Source organism: Macrobrachium rosenbergii, chromosome 12, assembly GCF_040412425.1.
Source record: "Macrobrachium rosenbergii isolate ZJJX-2024 chromosome 12, ASM4041242v1, whole genome shotgun sequence".
In the NCBI taxonomy this organism is placed as follows: domain Eukaryota; kingdom Metazoa; phylum Arthropoda; class Malacostraca; order Decapoda; family Palaemonidae; genus Macrobrachium; species Macrobrachium rosenbergii.
Genome location: NC_089752.1, coordinates 40,986,362 through 40,993,036, shown reverse-complemented (window position 1 = coordinate 40,993,036; position 6,675 = coordinate 40,986,362).

The window sequence follows — 6,675 nt, the reverse complement described above, 5'->3', positions numbered from 1 at the left end:
AGAATGGGCTTAAGCTGCATACTACAGGCCATACAGTCATAAGGCAGTTGGAACAGGAGGGCAACTGCACCCAAGGAATTACCTGGGCAAGCTCACTGCTTGCATACCAGCGTGATTATGTGTTGATTATTTCTTTCTTATTCACTCGGAAGGGATAATTCGAATGAAATGCTGTCAGTTGGGTCATTGCTGAGTCGGAAAGTTGGAGAAAACACGCTGGTAAGGTGTGTTAGGAAAATGTTTGCCTTAGTGAAATTATTATTGATAAATCTTTTGTGTATTTTTGTGTGTTCTTGTGTTTGCAATCTCTTGATTTTTGTTAGTGACTTAACATTTATTTACTTAGCGTTTTAAATATTTCTTGATGATTTAACATTGCATACTTGATTTAATTTTCATTTATTAAGATTTTCTTTTAAAATCTTGAGTAATTCTAGATAGTTTAGATTTTGCTTGATTAATTTAATTTCTTGATAAATAACAGTTTTGTGATTTAATTTTGTTTAATAATTCAATTCAAGAATTAATTAAATTTTGTGTTGTTTTCAAGTAATAGTAAATTTTCAGATTGTGAATTCTAATTATAAATTTTGAATTTAACAATACATTTTTATATTTAAAATTTTGTTAAACAGTGTTTCATTTATTAACCACCAGTGAATAGGATTGATTGTGTGCATAAGGCAAAGTGTTAACATTTTTTGTTCTTATAGTTTTGTTGAAGTGAATTAAGACCAGGGAAACAGTTAAAGTTGTTTAATGGAGTGATGCCCTTTTATTCTAGTATATTTCTTGTTTAATGGTGAATACCTCACAATTCTTTTGATAAACTTAATTTAATTTTTCACATGATTAATGAGTTTTTAAGGGATCACTGTTACCTTTAGAGTACTCAGTCGTAATTCTTATTGTTATAAGAGTTCAGGTATCTGGCTGAAGTGAGGTATATTTTTGAAATTGTGATTAGTTGTGTAATAACCAGGTACTTGGTACTCATCGTGACAAAAGATTTTTGGTGCCCAGAGATCCGGGAACAAAACAAAATATCACTCTGGTTTATGGTTTATACTGGTGGTGTTAGGGATATATTTTGATAGGAGAGTGACCGCCTAGTTATTTTTGCAATATATTGTGAATTATTTAGTTGAGGAACTTAGAGAAAATGGCTCTGTTAGATGTCCATAAATTTTTAGCAGCTCCATCCATCCAAGAGTTATCTGAATCTAACCTGACTAAGGCACAGTGGACTTCTTTAGCAGTGGCATGTGGGGGGTAATGTGTCTAGTGGTACAATTAAGGAACAATTCAAATGTATTTCAATTCAAGCATTGATGGACTCTGGTAAAGTAGATGAAGAGTTAGGAGAAATAGATTGTTGAATGCAGCTGAGGCAGAATTTACAGATAAACAGAGCAAAAGAAAGAGAAAAGTGATGCAGAAGCAGACCTTAGACGTATAGAAGCAGAAGAAAATTTGATTAAGCTGAAGATGCAGGCTGAAAAGAGAGAAAATGCAAGCAGAAAGAGAAAGAGAAGAGAAGATAGAGAGAAAAAGAAAGAAAAGAAAGAGAAGAAAAAAAAGCAGAAGAAGAAAAGAAAGAAAGAGAAAGAAAAAAGAGAGAAAGAGAAAGAGAAAAAGAGGAAAGAGAAAGAACTAGGAAGCTAGAGGATTATGAAAGAGAGATGAAATTAATAGAAGCTTGCTCCAAGTTACCTGTAACACCGTCTAACCCTATCCAAGGTAATTCAGACCCTGTATTTGATGTAGTAAGAGTGCAGAAGTTAATTCCAAAGTTTACAGAAGAAGCTCCAGATGAGTTTTTTGATCACTTTGAAAAAGTGGCTTCAGGTATGGGATGGCCAGAAGATAAATGGTCATTCTTGTTACAGAGTGTTCTCATTGGTAAAGGAAGAAGTGCCTATTTAGCCTTATCAGCTGATCAGTGTAAAGAGTACAAGGTACTCAAACATAATGTGCTACAAGTTTACCAGATGACCCTGAATATTATAATGAAAGATTCAGATCTTTGAGAAAGGATGACAAGATGACTTTCTTGGATTATGCCTACAAAGTAAGAAGATGTTTTAAACGATGGTTGGAGGCTGCTAAAGTTAAATCTATGGACGAACTTGAGGAGTTAGTAGTCCTAGAGCAATATCTTAGAGGAATTCCTGAACACATAAGAGCCTATTTAAGAGAGAGAGAGAGAGAGAGAGAGAGAAACTTGACAAAGCTGCTACATTGAGTGAAGATTTTAATATTATTTGTAGCAAAAGAAATTATAATGTCAAGTACCAGAACCAACAACGCACAGGTTTTAGGTCTCATCCAAATTTCAGGAACATTACAACTGGGAATCCTTCTAGTGGCTATGCCAATACAAAGCCAGGTAATACCCCTCAGCAATTGAATGTTAAATCCTCATCATCCAGTTTCTCAAGACAGATACAGAAGACTAATGTTGTCTGCTACAAGTGTGGAAGAGTAGGACACTACAGTCGAGATTGTTATCAGACACAACAGCAGACCAAACCAGTTGGTCAAGTGGTTAAAGGTAACCAGGTGAAGCAAACTACGAAGAGCAGTGTGGGGAAGATTGAAACAGTTGGGAAGACTGAGACTAAACAAGCGGAGTGTTTAGCAACCAGTGGAAATGTAACTTCAAGCAGTGAGTGGCTGAGCAGCTTGGAGGCTTTTAAGCCATATATCTATGAAGGTACGCTGACAACTCAAGGAGGGAGTGTGCAGGTACCAGTCAAGGTATTACGTGATATGGGGAGTAACCATAGTGTGGTAGTTCGTGGTGTTCACCCACAGTTGGAGAAGAATCTCACTGGAGATTCAGTTATTTTGAAGGGTATAGAAGGAGAAGAGGTAACTCCTATATGCCGCTTGCACCTGTCGTGTGAATTGGAGACAGGGAATGTTGATTTTGCTGTAAAGGACTCACTAGCTGTTGAAGGTGTGCATGTTTTACTGTGTAATGAAGTTGGTGGTGTACCATTTGTTCCTTGCCCTATAATAACAGACAAAAGTGTTGAGGATTAGTCCTACCATAGATATAGAGAAGACAAACCTCCACCTGTTTCCAAGTTGTGTAACTACCAGGAGTATAAAGAGAACTACGTCTGCAAGTGAAGAAACTGAGGATTTACCTGCACCAGAAGGATCAAGTGAAGGATCTTTGAGCTTAGAAGAACTGTTCCAGGAAAGTGAAGTTTCCCCTAGTGTTAGTAATGAAGAGATTTCCCAAGAAGAAGAGGATCCTGTTGTTCTTGAAGAGACTCAGAGTAGTCAAAGTGTTCCTGAAGATAGTAGTGAAACTACAGTAGCAGAGTTAGCAGATATTGAGAGTTCAGCCCTTGAAGTTGGTCAAGTGACTAGAGAGAAGCTAATGGAACTGCAGAAGAAGGATACAAGATTGGCTGATTTGTTCTTCAGAGTTGTTGATCAAGAGATGCAACAAACTCCTACCTCTTATTATCTAAAGGAAGGATTGCTAATGAGGAAGCATCGACCTGCAGATATACCAGGAAATGCTGAATGGGGTGAATATCATCAAATTTTGATTCCATATCCATTGAGGAAGCAAGTGGTAGCAGTAGCGCACGAGTCTGGACATATGGGAATCAGGAAGACTGTTGAGAAGATTATGAAGTATTTTTTCTGGCCTGGACTTCACAAGGATGTTAGCAGGTTTTGCAGAGTGTCACACATGCCAGATAGCTGGAAGACCAGAATGAAACCATTCAGAAAGCCCCCCCTACAACCCATAGAAGTTAGAGGAGAACCCTTTAGCAAGGTGATTATAGATGTGGTTGGGCCACTTCTGAAAACAAAGAAAGGAAATGAATATTTGTTAACATTAATGTGTCCAGTGACAAGGTATCCTGAGGCGATTCCTGTAAGAAGTATAAGTGCAAAGGTAATTGCTGAGAAGATGGTGGAGTTTTTCTCCAAATTTGGATTACCTGAAATTGTGCAAAGTGATAGAGGAACGAACTTTACTTCAAAATTCTTCCAGGATGTGATGAACTTGATGGGAGTGAATCAACAGTTATCAACTTCTTATCATCCAGAGACTCAAGGAGCCATGGAAAGGTTCCACCAACATTGAAAAGTATGTTAACAAAGAACTGTAACGAATCAGGAAGGGCATGGGATGTTGGTTTACCACTGATGTTGTTTGAAGTTAGGAATGCTTATCAAGAAAGTATGGGATGTTCACCAAATGAAATGATTTTTGGTCGAGACATGAGAGGTCCATTGAAGATTCTTGCAGAGAATTGGGAAGAAAATCAAGAGGAAATCCAAGGAGAATATGTGAAGAACTTGAGGAAAAGGTTAAGAGAAATTAGAAAATTCTCTTTAGAAAATTTGAAAATAAGTCAAGAGAAAATGAAAAGGAAATATGATGCTAAGACTAAGCTAAGAAATTTTAGTGTTGGACAGCAAGTTCTAGTGTTCTTACCAGTGAAAAGATTTCCCCTAACTAATAATTTTCAAGGTCCTTATGGGATAATACAGAAATTAAGTGATCGAACTTATGTGATTAAAACACCAGGAAGAAGGAAACGACAGAGGAAGATACATGTGAATCATTTGAAACTTTACTTCTCAGAGTCTAAAACTAAAACAGCGTCAATAACACAGACAACTTCATCTACAGAGGATGATGATGGCTATGAATTGGGAGCTGAAAGCAAGATGAACAATTCTTCAGTATTGGAAAATTTGGAAAATAAACTTACAACATGAGAGTGTTGAGCAAAGTAGTGAATTAGTGAGGTGATTCGAAATTTTCCAGAAATTTTTGCAGACGTACCAAGGCGAACCGATCTGACAAAGCATGAGATAAGTATCAGAGAAGATGGAAAACTTTTTAAACAGAGAGCTTATTGCTTATCGCCTTTTCACAGAGATGTTTTGAAGAAAGAAGTTGAATATTTGTTGCGGCATGGATTAGCAGAACCCAGTTCAAGTCATTATAGTTCTCCTTCTGTGTTAGTGAAGAAACCAGATGGCTCATTTAGGAAGTGTACTGATTATAGGGTACTGAATTCCATCAGTGTGGCTGACAGTTATCCCCTGCCTCTTATTGATCAATTACTTGATAATATTGGGCAAGCCAAATTTGTTCCCAAGATAGACTTGTTGAAAGGATATTATCAAATTCCCTTAGATGAGAATGCTAAGTTGCTGTCAGCTTTCATTACTCCTTTTGGACTGTATCAATACACTGTTTTGCCGTTTGGTCTGATGAATGCACCTGCAACATTCCAACGAGTGATGGATCAACTGCTAGGATCAATAGAAGGAGTTGGTGTATACCTTGATGATATGGGAAGAACATTTAAAGATTTAAAGGAAAGTGTTCAAGAAACTACGGGAAGCAGGACTAACAATCAACTTACAAAAAGTGAGTTTGGAAAGGCAACTGTACAGTATCTAGGATTTGAAGTTGAAAAGGCCAGCTCCTATTGATGCTAATGTAGAAGGTATCCTAAGGCTACCCTCCTGTTACGAGGAAACATTAAAAGATTTTTATGGCTGGAGTTTTTATCCAACGATTCTGTCCAAAATAAATTCTTCTGGGGAGCTCCCTTAACTGACTTAACCAGTTCAGATGATGCTCATTTTGTTAATGTGCTTAATCCTCCTAAAAGAAATTTTGATTTGATTTACTTTTTTTTAGAATGTCATTATGTTGTAATCATTTGATAATATCATTGAAAACTTACTCAACAATTTATCGTATGTAGTGTGATATCAGATCTCAAAAAGAACACTTGTGTCCTAATGAAGTTTCACTTCAGCTGTCATCGCAAAAGATAACATGAAGGTGGTTGAGAAACAATTGTTGATTCCTGCAGAAATCAACTTGGGGTTTTCATTTTGTTTTTAAAAACATGCCAGTCATAATTAGCCAGTTTAGATTGTGTAAAGATATCTGTAAAAGCTTTGTCTCATGTGAGAAAAAGACAAAGGTTTTGTAATATTACATACATGACTCTGGTCATGTATGCCCTTTTTAGAGATATGGACAAGTATTGCACAGAGCCACATGGCAGTGGCATCATGTTTTGTAAGATTGCATTCAGAACATTTTGCCAGGAGTGGTGCCACCTCCCTTTTTCTATAAGAATTGTTGTATCTCGCACCCCAAAATGCTTTAATGACGTCATATGATTGTTGAATTTCTACTGGAATCATCAGATTAATCGATTCATTCTTATTTCAGAGATCTTTCAGTTTGGTTCTCTCTCGCTCTCTCTCTCTCTCTCTCTCTCTCTCTCTCTCTCTCTCTCTCTGTATTTCTTAAAAAGAGAGTAATATTAACGTAATATATTTGTGGTCACTGGTATTAAATATAGCTTTTGAAATCTGAAGTTAGTGAAATTGTTAAAGTGTAGGGGGCACCAGACAAAAAAACTGTGTTTTGTGAATTTTACTCAGCTGCAAAGGATTTTACAAAGGTTTATTTATCCCTTTGGTAAAAGTGAATTTCACATATTATTACCATGGTACAATAAGGTGTATTATAGTCTGTCCAGAATGTCATGAAACGCAGAGTAGATTTCACGTTGCCGCTTTGTGCCAATTTCTTTATATTTTCATTAAATCTCATAAAATAAAAACAGTGTAGATTTTTACACTTCTCACATCTGTCTCTGT